This window comes from Mesoplodon mirus, assembly GCF_964341445.2.
Source record: "Mesoplodon mirus genome assembly, chromosome: 5".
NCBI classification, from domain to species: Eukaryota; Metazoa; Chordata; class Mammalia; order Artiodactyla; family Ziphiidae; genus Mesoplodon; species Mesoplodon mirus.
The window spans coordinates 140,903,634-140,915,850 of NC_138980.1; the positions used below are offsets into that span (position 1 = coordinate 140,903,634).

A 12,217-nucleotide genomic window follows, 5' to 3' on the forward strand; every position below is an offset into this window, starting at 1 on the left:
TTAAAGCTGATGGCAGGATTGTATGTATGATGTTCACAAACAAAAAGGAATTTAAATCATCTGTTCTCAATGACTGCTAATCACACTACACAGAAAAATACAATATTAAAATATTTCATCCTCAATGAATTAATCTTCCTTAGAAAATCTCATTGTTACAAGTAAAATATAGCATTTAGAACGTTCATGTAAAAATACAAATTTTATAAAAATTTTTAGAATTTTTTGAATGGGAATTATAAAAGTCGAATAGGAATGGTAAAGAAAATTTTACTTTCAGGTAAAGTGTGTCAAAGTTTTATGAAAAATATTCTTTGTTGTGAAAATAATGAAAGGAAAGAATACCTGAATTTCTCTAAAACCACTAGTTCTAGTTATGCAATTGTCATTTTGGTAGTATTAACAAGAAAACACATTTACAATTTAACTGCAGTCATTTGTCAAATAGGATAGTATAAATGTTGCATATGCATTAGGTTGAACATTACTTATGTATATTTTAAAATATAGGGTTCTTTCATTTAATCTTTTGATAATTTGGACTTCACACTTAAGTCTTATTATAATACTCTATAACCATTTGGAAACATTTTTCTTAACTTCTGGCCCTGAAATCCATTCTAATGCCTTTATCAATAGTCACTGTAAGCAAAAGAAATTAGTATTTTTTGGCCTTAATATGAAGTTCAAAACATAATATATTTGAAGATGTGATGAAGTGACACCATCTTTCCATTTGTTTATATGGTCTGAAATCACAGTTCTGCACACTGGACAGTTTTCTCTCTTCAAAAAATACATGTTGACAGATAAGAATTGGCTTTTGAAATTCACCTTGACATACTGAACAAATATCATCCACATCTGAACACTGTCTCTTACTGGCAGCCCTTCGTAACTTGGTAGTGTAAAAAATATTGGCAATTATTAACAAATCGAAGGAGAAAAACCAGATGATCATCTCAATAGATGCAGAGAAAGCTTTCGACAAAATTCAGCACCCATTTATGATAAAAACCCTCCAGAAAGTAGGCATAGAGGGAACTAACCTCAACATGATAAAGGCCATATATGACAGACCCACAGCCAACATCGTCCTCAATGGTAAAAAACTGAAACCATTTCCACTAAGATCAGGAACAAGACAAGGTTACCACTCTCACTACTATTACTCAACATAGTTTTGGAAGTTTTAGCCACAGCAATCAGAGAAGAAAGAGAAATAAATGGAATCCAAATTGGAAAAGAAGAAGTAAAGCTGTCACTGTTTGCAGATGACATGATACTATACACAGAGAATTCTAAAGATGCTACCAGAAAACTACTAGAGCTAATCAATGAATTTGGTAAAGTAGCAGGATACAAAATTAATGCACAGAAATCCCTTGCAATCCCATACAATAATGATAAAAAATCTGAAAGTGAAATTAAGAAAACACTCCTATTTACCATTGCAACAAAAAGAATAAAATACCTAGGAATAAACCTACCTAAGGAGACAAAAGACCTGTATGCAGAAAATTATAAGACACTGAAGAAATAATTTAAAGATGATACAAATAGATGGAGAGATATATCATGTTCTTGGATTGGAAGAATCAACATTGTGAAAATGACTCTACTACCCAAAGCAATCTACAGATTCAATGCAATCCCTATCAAACTACCACTGGCATTTTTCACAGAACTAGAACAAAAAAATCTCACAATTTGAATGGAAACACAAAAGACCCCAAATAGCCAGAGCAATCTTGAGAAAGAAAACGGGAGCTGGAGGAATCAGGCTCCCTGACTTCAGACTATACTACAAAGCTACAGTAAACAAGACAGTATGGTACTGAACAAAAACAGAAATAGAGATCAATGGAACAGGATACAAAGCCCAGAGATAAACCCACACACATATGGTCACCTTATCTTTGATAAAGGAGGCAAGAATATACAATGGAGAAAAGACAGCCACTTCAGTAAGTGGTGCTGGGAAAACTGGACAGCTACATGTAAAATAATGAAATTAGAACACTCCCTAACACCACACACAAAAGTAAACTCAAAATGGATTAAAGACCTAATAAGACCAGACACTATAAAACTCTTAGAGGAAAACATAGGCAGAACACTCTATGACATAAATCACAGCAAGATCCTTTTTGACCCACCTCCTAGAGATATGGAAATAAAAACAAAAATAAACAAATGGACCTAATGAAACTTCAAAGCTTTTGCACAGCAAAAGAAACCATAAACAAGACCAAAAGACAACCCTCAGAATGGGAGAAAGTATTTGCAAATGAAGCAACTGACAAAGGATTAATCTCCAACATTTACAAGCAGCTCATGCAGCTCAATATCAAAAAAAAAACAAACAAACAACCCAATCAAAAAATGGGCAGAAGACCTAAATAGACATTTCTCAAAAGAAGACATACAGATGGGCAAGAAGCACATGAAACGCTGCTCAACATCACTAATTATTAGAGACATGCAAATCAAAACTACAATGAGGTATCATCTCATACCAGTTTGAATGGGCATCACCAGAAAATCTACAAACAACAAATGCTGGAGAGGGTATGGAGAAAAGGGAACCCTCTTGCACTGTTGGTGGGAATGTAAATTGATACAGCCACTATGGAGGACAGTATGGAGGTTCCTTAAAAAAGTAAAAATAGAACTACCATACGACCCAGCAATCCCACTACTGGGCATATACCCTGAGAAAACCATAATTCAAAATGACATATGCACCTCAATGTTCATTGCAGCTCTATTTACAATAGCCAGGACATGGAAGCGACCTAAGTGTCCATCAACAGATGAATGGATACAGAAGTTGTGGCATGTATATACAATGGAATATTACTCAGCCGTAAAAGGAAACAAAATTGAGTTATTTGTAGTGAGGTGGATGGACCTAGAGTCTGTCCTACAGAGTGAAGTAGGTCAGAAAGAGAAAAACACATACCGTATACTAACACATATATATGGAATCTAAAAAAAAAAACAATGGTCATGAAGAACCTAGGGGCAAGACGGGAATAAAGACACCGACCTACTAGAGAATGGACTTAAGAACATGGGGAGGGGGAAGGGTAAGCTGGGACAAAGTGAGAGAGTGGCATGGACATATATACACTACCAAATGTAAAACTGATAGCTAGTGGGAAGCAGCCGCATAGCACAGGGAGATCAGCTCAGTGCTTTGTGACCACCTAGAGGGGTTTGATAGGGAGTGTGGGAGGGAGGGAGATGCAAGAGGGAAGAGATATGGGGATATATGTATATGTATAACTGATTCACTTTGTTATACAGCAGAAACTAACACACCATTGTAAAGCAATTATACTCCAATAAAGATGTAAAAAAAAAAAAAAAATTAGGAGTTTCCAGGAACTAATATTGTGTCAAGAGGTGTTTGAGATCTCTCATGTGGCTCAAAAGTATGTCAAGAACCTTAAAGAAAGAGAAAAAAGAAGAGAAAGAAAAGAGGGAAGAAAGAGAAATCAAAGGAGCAAAAATGCAGAGCATTATTTTCCCTTGACACCCAAGGCCACAGTATACAGAAACAGGGGACAAGTGAGTGTCAATTTCTGTTGTGGATACAAGATATAATAGCAGTGTGACAACCCTAACGCAAATAAATGAACATCACAGGCAACTTTGAATGTCCTTTGAGAGTTAGTGGAAAAATATGCCATTATATATTTTGTGTGTGTGCAGAAAAGAGGAATAGGCAATATATACTTAAATAAACATATTTGTTGTAGCCAGAAGTATATATATATATATATATATATATATATATATTGGCAAAAAGCAGTCTTGAAAAAGAAAAACGGAGCTGGAGGAATCAGGCTCCCTGATTCCTGATTCATCTGGTGGTTCCCTGAGTCTTCCACCTGCCACAGGGGGATGCCGACCTTCAGGGGCTGAAAGGGAGGGTTTGGGTTGTGTGTGTGGCAGTCTGGAGAGTGTGTGTCTTTGCACACTCGCAGGGAGGAGCTGTGGCCTTCTGTGCGTGCACCGGCATGGCCAACGCCTGGTCCCCATCCAGGGCCCGCAGGCATCCTGGTGACGGCTCACCCCAGGGCAGTGACTGGCCTGCAGCCTTGTACTGTGGTTCCACTTCCCTCTCTTAAGGCCCAGATCTCTTTCTTCCCTTTGTGTTGGTCTCCCAGATCTGGCCACCACCCTTCAGGACCCATCTGTCTGCTGTGGCACGTTACCTGTCACGGGACCCATCCCAGGGTGACTTTACAGCATCTCACAGCAGATTCTCAGGACCCCAGGCCGACTGCTCTCCCACTCTCTCTGTATCACGGACGGAATCTGGGCAGCTCCTGGGGGAACTGTGTGTCACACCCAGCCACCGGTGCTCCCCAGCGATAGAGTTCCACTTCCCTTTGGAGAATGAGTGGTTCTTTGTATCTTTTGTAGTTTTGCTTTAACAGATTTACACCTTGATGATCTAACACTCTATTTAGTTTCTGGGTGTTTTTCATGGGTTAGCATTTGTATAAAGAAACTGGTCCATGTAAATACTTTCCATGTTTTTTCCTCAGATGTTTAAACCACTAGTTGATGTATGGTATTTCTCTTCAGACATTTGCCTGTCCATTTGCTCAGACTATACTACAAAGCTACAGTAATCAAGATAATATGGTACTGGCACAAAAACAGAAATATAGATCAATGGAATAGCATAGAAAGCCCAGCGATAAACCCACACACATATGGTCACCTTATCTTTGATAAAGGAGGCAAGAATATACAGTGGAGAAAAGACAGCCTCTTCAGTAAGTGGTGCTGGGAAAACTGGACAGCTACATGTAAAAGAATGAAATTAGAATACTCCCTAACACCATACACAAAAATAAACACAAAATGGATTAAAGACCTAAACATAAGGCCAGACACTATAAAACTCTTAGAGGAAAACATAGGCAGAACACTCCATAACATAAATCACAGCAAGATCCTTTTTGACCCACCTCCTAGAGATATGGAAATAAAAACAAAAACAAACAAATGGGACCTAATGCACAGCAAAGGAAACAATAAACAAGACAAAAAGACAACCCTCAAAATGGGAGAAAATATTTGCAAATGAAACAACTGACAAAGGATTAATCTCCAACATTTACAAGCAGCTCATGCAGCTCAATATCAAAAAAACAAACAACCCAATCAAAATATGCACAGAAGACCTAAATAAACATTTCTCCAAAGAAGACATACAGATGGGCAAGAAGCACATGAAAAGCTGCTCAACATCACTAATTATTAGAGATATGCAAATCAAAACTACAATGAGGTATCACCTTGTACCAGTTTGAATGGGCATCATCAGAAAATCTACAAACAACAAATGCTGGAGAGAGTGTGAAGAAAAGGGAACCCTCTTGCACTGTTGGTGGGAATGTAAATTGATACAGCCACTATGGAGAACAGTATGGAGGTTCCTTAAAAAACTAAAAATAGGGCTTCCCTGGTGGCACAGTGGTTGAGAGTCCACCTGCTGATGCAGGGGACACGGGTTCGTGCCCCAGTCTGGAAAGATCCCACATGCCGCAGAGCGGCTAGGCCCGTGAGCCATGGCCACTGAGCCTGGGCGTCCGGAGCCTGTGCTCTGCAGCGGGAGAGGCCACAACAGTGAGAGGCCCACGTACCGCCAAAAAAAACCCCAAAAAAACTAAAAATAGAATTACCATATGATCCAGCAATCCCACTACTGGGCATATACCCAGAGAAAACCGTAATTCAGAAAGACACATGCACCTCAATGTTCATTGCAGCACTATTTACAATAGTTAGGTTACGGGAGCAACCTAGGTGTCCATGGACAGATGAATGGTTAAAGAAGATGTGGTACATATATACAATGGAATATTACTCAGCCATATAAAAGAACGAAATTGGGTTATTTGTAGAGACGTGGATGGATCTAAAGACTGTCATACAGAGTGAAGTAAGTCAGAAAGAGAAAAACAAATGTCTTATACTAATACATATATGTGGAACCTAGAAAAATAATACAGATGCACTGGTTTGCAGGGCAGAAATAGAGACACAGATGTAGAGAACAAATGTATGGACACCAAGGGGGGAAAGTGGCGGGGGTGTGGTGGTGGTGGTGTGATGAATTGGGGGATTGGGATTGACGTGTATACACTGATGTGTATAAAATAGGTAACTAATAAGAACCTGCTGTATTAAATAATAAAATAAAATTCAAAAATTCAAAAAAAATATATTGGCAAAACCCTGTCTGAGAGTTTTTAGGTGTGCAAAAAAGTCTAGAACTTTTGGTATGAGGTAGAGTAAAGCCAGCAATATCCCAAGAATCCATCTAGTTACATTACCAAACTCCCCATAGCTTATAAGATAACGAAACCAAACTGCTATGGGAATAAAAATTTGGTAATAGTGACATAATTCTTCTAAAATCATATACCAGTAACCCTTGGATTTAAAAGGCATGATTTATCACAGGATATTGAATATAGTTACCTGTTCTATACACGGAAAAGAATATTAAAAAAGGATGTCTATATGTGTATAACTGAGTCACTTTGCTATACAGCAGAGATGGGCACAACATTGTAAATCAACTATACTTAAATTTTAAAAATTAAAAATATAAAATAAAAGAAAAGGCATGATGAAAGAAGGCACCAGTAAAATAGGCATTTTAAGCCCATGAAGAGGAATTTCATAGTGAAGTCTGCAATTCCAGCAGTCGAAGTACTTCCCAGAAGCTCGAATGGGGTCTAGAGCAGGCTTTTTGAAAGTTAAGCTATAATAAAGTGACTGAGAATAAAAGGTGTAATATGGAAGAATGGAAGATCCTGCTGTGAATACCAGTAACCAAGCACACTGAATCTCTGAGCACCTTTCTCTTAGAAAAACCTGATTTAAAATGCTTTTGGCAGCACGTATAAAAGTTGTAAGTAGCCCAATTCCAAGGGCAACTCCTGTTGTATGCTGTATAACAAGTTTGACACCCAGAATCAACAGAAATAGAACCCCTTGAAGTTTGCAACCCCTTGAAGAGATATCGGAATTGTGAGAAGGAGCTACTACCATGATCTCCAGACTCCATATCAGTATCATCAGGCTGCCTTGCTTCATGGTGGAGGTGACTCTGTAGTGACTATGTACACGTTCCTGGGTACAGCTCTGGACACCTGACCTTATATTTCTGGAGCTTGGGTTTTCAGCACATTCTTTAGCTATGGAGTTCATCTGGATATGAGCATCTCCAGAATCAAAACAGGAGGCTTCTCCTATCAATCTTGTTTGGACACATGGGAGGCTAAGGCATCCTCACTGCCTGCAGGTCCTGAAGGACTGTGCCATTGGCAGCCGTTGGCTTGCATGACCCTTGAATACTTTTCTGTGATCCAGATTTCTTTGCTTCAGGCTCTGTCTCCTCTCATGACATTGAGTGGACTGAGGCCCAGTTATCGATTGCAGGAACACAGGAGATGCCACCTCGAGGCCTTCAGTCAGGGCCATCACCTTCAAACCCCATGACCACCAACTCCAGCCCTGCTTGACAGCCAAAATAGTTGTCTTTCCAATGTCAGTATAACCCAGTATAAATGACTGTTGAGCTAAAGGAAGTACAGATTTCAAGTACCTTTCCCATCCCTCTCCCTCAGTTTTTGATAAGCAAGGTAGACATAAATAGGGCCCAGACCCCCAGATGCCCAGGAGCAACACAGTTCTGATCCCCTGGCTCTCCATCTGCCCCTGGTGTTATTGAGAGGCCTAACATTTATAGACGAGACTCCTGATTTGCTGTTCTGGTCCCCCACCTTCACCCCCCCTGTATCCTCAGGCATAGACTTGTGGCTGCTACTCCTACCATGGAGGTGGTCCACATGAGGTAGGGCAGGGAGGATGGGCATATATTGCCCTTGGGTCAAAATCTAGATGAAAATTTGCATTCCTCTCACTGACTCTGCATTCCGAGGATTTAATGAGCTGTTTTGAAAGATTCCTGATGAAGTGATATTTTCACATAGATATTTTACTATTTATATAAGGAGAAAAAAAAACTGGCCTCTGTGGGCTTCAAGAGGAACATGCTTCAAACGACGGTGGGAGGGCCTAGCTGGCTGGGAAGATACAGGATCTGTAAGCCAGTTGTGATTCTATCTCCAGTCAACAGGGTGAACCACAAGTTTTGTTCTTAGATCACATCTCTGATTACTTTGACAGTGTCACTTCTCCCTCTGAAATCTTCAGTGACTCTGTATGCTGATAGAAATATTCCAATTTCCTTAGCCTTTCATCCAATCTTTCCTTAATTGGAGTCCAACCTGCTTCTCTAGTCTTCTTTTAGCTCACTTCACAAATCTTACACCTCAGGTCCCTTCAAAAACAAAAAAAAAATAAACAAAGGAACTTGTCCTTCCCTGAAAACAGCCTCTCCAACTAGTTCAGCTGCTAATTAATGAGCGGTATGACCCTGGCTAATCATTAACATCTCCAAGTCCCAGCAGCCTAGCTTGTAAAATCCGGGGGCAAGGCCTGGGCTGATGAATTTGTCACAAGTTGCCCAGGTGGATCTAACACACATCAAAGTTTGTGAACATCTGGACCTAAAACCTCCTCCACTCTGATCTTCGCATGCGTTAACCATGCACTGCAATTCTGTGCCTCTGTGTGTTTGCTTAATAAAGTACCTTTTCCTGGAATGTTTTGCTTTCCCTCTAATTAACCCCAGTACACCTGTGTGTACATGTATGTACACACACACACACACACACACAATCAAGGTCCCTCAGGATGAAGTCCAACACCACCCCCTCCAAAAAGTCTTGCCTGCGGGCTAAGCTTGCCTTCCTGTGCTCATTCCTCAAACACCTCTACCACAATCAGTCTTAGTTCTCAGTGGGTTTTGCTTAACGTACCACTGGTGGACTGTAAACTTTCTGAGCATAAATATTCCTTCCTGTTCATTCCTCATATTCCATACTATTCATGGGAATAGCTCATGAGAGTAGGTTGAATTGAGTTAAATTGACATGAATCCATTGAGAGACATCTTAGTGAAGGTGACTTGTTGGAGCGTCTTGGGAAGATTGCTGGTTAGGGTGGAGGTCCTGTGTCTCTCTGGCTATTGTGAAAACTTGACCAGTCACATTCCCTGTCTCTATCCACACGTGATTGTGGACTCAAAGTAATAAGAAAAGCACAGCTGTTTTTTGTCAAAATCAGATGATTTTTATATCTGTAATCTTGCAGCCAGAGCGGTTGAGCTGATATATTTAATGACTCACTCTATACAGACGAAAGTTTGTTCTTGAGAAATGAGGAGGGGGAACCATTAATCTTTTCTAAAATAAACAGAGTCGTAATGACTCTTTAATCTGAAGAGTAGAGATCCTGAGCTGGAACGCAGCACCCAAGGACCCGCCAAATTCCATGGGAGGGAGGAATGCCCAGATGATAATTGATTGTGGGATCCTTTCCCTTGTGGTCTCTGAGGGACGGTCACAGTATCACCAGATTTTAAAGGTGCTTTATCAAAGTAACTGCCCCAGCTTCGTGAGAAAGAAAAGCTTGTCATCATCTAAGGCCTTTGGGGGACTTGCTTTTCTAAGCTTGCTTCTAAGCTTCGGGGTGCCCACTGGGTCAGCATTTTGCTTTGGGTTGCCTACCTCTGTGTCATATCCGTGCCCCTCCCACCCCACCAGCCCCATCCACGAGTTCCTGCTTCTCCCCGAGGCATGGGGGAGAGAGGCTCTGTCCTCTGCTTTCCTAGTACTCACTTATTCCCTAATCCTTGAAATCTGGCCAGCGTCCCCCTCGAGGTCATGAAGCATTGGCTTTCTTTGCTGCCAACCAGGCTCAGCAGTCTCTTTCTGACATCCTGCTTGACTTCTCAAGGGCATGTCAGACTTCTGGACTCCCTTTGCTGCCTTGGCTTCCAACCTGATTCGCCTCTGCTGCTCTTCTCTAACTTTCTCTGCTGCCTCTTTCTTGCCTGTCACTTAAATCTTGGCATCCCCACACTTCTTTCTCAGGTCAGCCTCTTCTCCCTCTACATTCTCCTTCTTTCTTTTTTTATTTAATCGAAATATAGTTGATTTACAATATTGTGTTAGTTTCAGGTGTACAGCATAGTTATTCAGTATTTTTGCAGATTATATTCCATTAAGGTTATTACAAGATAATGGGTATAATTCCCTGTGCTGTATAGTATATCATTGTTGCTTATCTATTTTATATATAGTAGTTTGTATCTGTTAATCCCATAGCCCTGATTTGTCCCTCTAGCCTTCTCTCCCCGCTTTGGTAACCACAAGTTTGTTTTCTATGTCTGTGAGTCTGTTTCTGTTTTGTATATACATTCATTTGTATTATTTTTTAGATTCCACATATAAATGATAACATATAGCATTTGTCTTTCTCTGTCTGACTTATTTCACTAAGCACAATGCCCTCTAGGTCCATTCACTTTGCTGCAAATGGCAATATTTCATTCTTTTTTATGGCTGAGCAATATTCCATTTGTGTGTGTGTGTGTGTGCGTGCACGCACGTGCATGCATGTGTGTCACATCTTCTTAATGGAATCATCTGTTGATGGGCACTTAGGTTGTTTCCATGTTTTGGCTATTGTAAATAGTGCTGCTATGAACATTGGGGCGCATGTATCTTTTTGAATAAGAGTTATTGCTGGGTCATATGATAGTTCAATTTTTAGTTTTTTAAGGAATCTCTATGCTGTTTTCCATGCACCAATTTGCATTCCCACCAATGGTGTAGGAGGGTTCCCTTTTCCCCAAGCACCTCCAATATCTGTTGTTTGTAGATTTTTCTGGTGATGACGATTCTAACAGGTGTGAGGTGATACCTCATTGTGAGTTTGATTTGCATTTCTCTAATAATTGGCGATGTTGAACATTTTTCATGTGCCTGTTAGCCATTTGTATGTCTTCTTTAGATAAAATATCTATTCAAGATAATGTCATTTATTTTCACAGAACCTCGATGCTAAGGGTTCTCAAACCTCAACCCTCTCCCAAGCTACAGGCTCATTTTTTGAATACCCTGATGGACATCATTTGGACATTCTATTGGTATTTCACACTGACCATTTCCAAATCTAATGGATTATCTCTGATCCACTCCCACCCACCTACCCCTCTTCAAATAGTCTCCAGTGCACATTTTCCATTTTCTCTATTTCCTATAGTAGCACCACAGTCATCCCAGCCACCTTGTACTCTAAACCCTGGAACATGTGTGACTCTCAACCTCTCTTCCATTCCTTTCTCTGACATGTCACTATTTACCAAATTCTTAGAGTTCAGTCCTATAGATTCTGTATCTGAATTGTTTCTAATAAGACTCTTTTCCTTTCCATATCCACAACTATAATTCAAGCTCTCACTATGTTTTTTCTCACAGTAGCCTATTACTGGCGATCCTACTTCAAATGCTGTTCAAGTTAAAAAACCCTTGACACCAAGACTCAGGGGAGCTTCCCTGGTTGGCAACCTTTCACATGTGTTGTCATACTTAATTGCTGGGAAATGAAGTGCATCCGCATGCAACTCCACTGGGAGGGGAAAACTGGAAGCTTGTACATGGTTTCTCCTGGACTTCTTCCCATGAACCTTTCTCTATGCTGATTTTAATCTGTATCCTTTCACTTTAATAAACCATAACTGTGAGCATCTGAGGGTAGTCTTGGGCATCTCCAGTTCAACACATCATTCACAATCTTCAAAACCTTAGCTTATAAATTGCTAGTGACTACTTCACAACTGGTTACAACCCACCAGCAAGTTCTAATGCATGGGTTGTACTTTGTGAGGGGAGAGACTATGTCTTTCTATCTTTTCATCCCCTAATGATTCCATGAACACAAAGCATCCTTCTTATTTTGATTTTGCCTCCCATGTAGGTCTGTCTTCAAAAAAAAAAAAATGAACTGATTTTAGGGACTTTCAAGAAGTCTGGTCCCTGATTTAGGGATGTCTCCTGATAAATCAGTAAGATGACTTCTGCTTATCACTTGGCTTACCATAAAGCTTGTCACAGGGAGAAAATTCTCTGGAACAGGCCAAAGAAAGTTTTCCTGATCATATGATGGCTATATATTTTATTTAATTAATTTTTTTACATTCTTGAGTCTCATGCAAACTAATGTTTATTTTTATTGATGTGGATAACTCTAATCCCCTGATCACCAGGCA

The 12,217-nt window shown here is 40.0% G+C and overlaps 1 protein-coding gene and 1 pseudogene across 2 annotated transcripts in view; one reads left to right on the forward strand and one right to left on the reverse strand.

Moving 5' to 3' along the window:
- Positions 1 to 12,217, forward strand: part of ANKRD55 (ankyrin repeat domain 55) — a gene marked incomplete at its 3' end in the record, with an annotated part of 185,371 nt that overhangs the window by 18,206 nt on the left and 154,948 nt on the right. The gene's annotated exons all lie outside the window — the stretch shown is intronic.
- Positions 612 to 7,379, reverse strand: LOC309804239 (E3 ubiquitin-protein ligase RNFT1-like; annotated as a pseudogene). Its single transcript has 3 exons — positions 6,664 to 7,379; positions 6,264 to 6,483; positions 612 to 926 (listed from the first exon to the last, which is right to left on the reverse strand). The product of its transcript is annotated as an E3 ubiquitin-protein ligase RNFT1-like (transcript).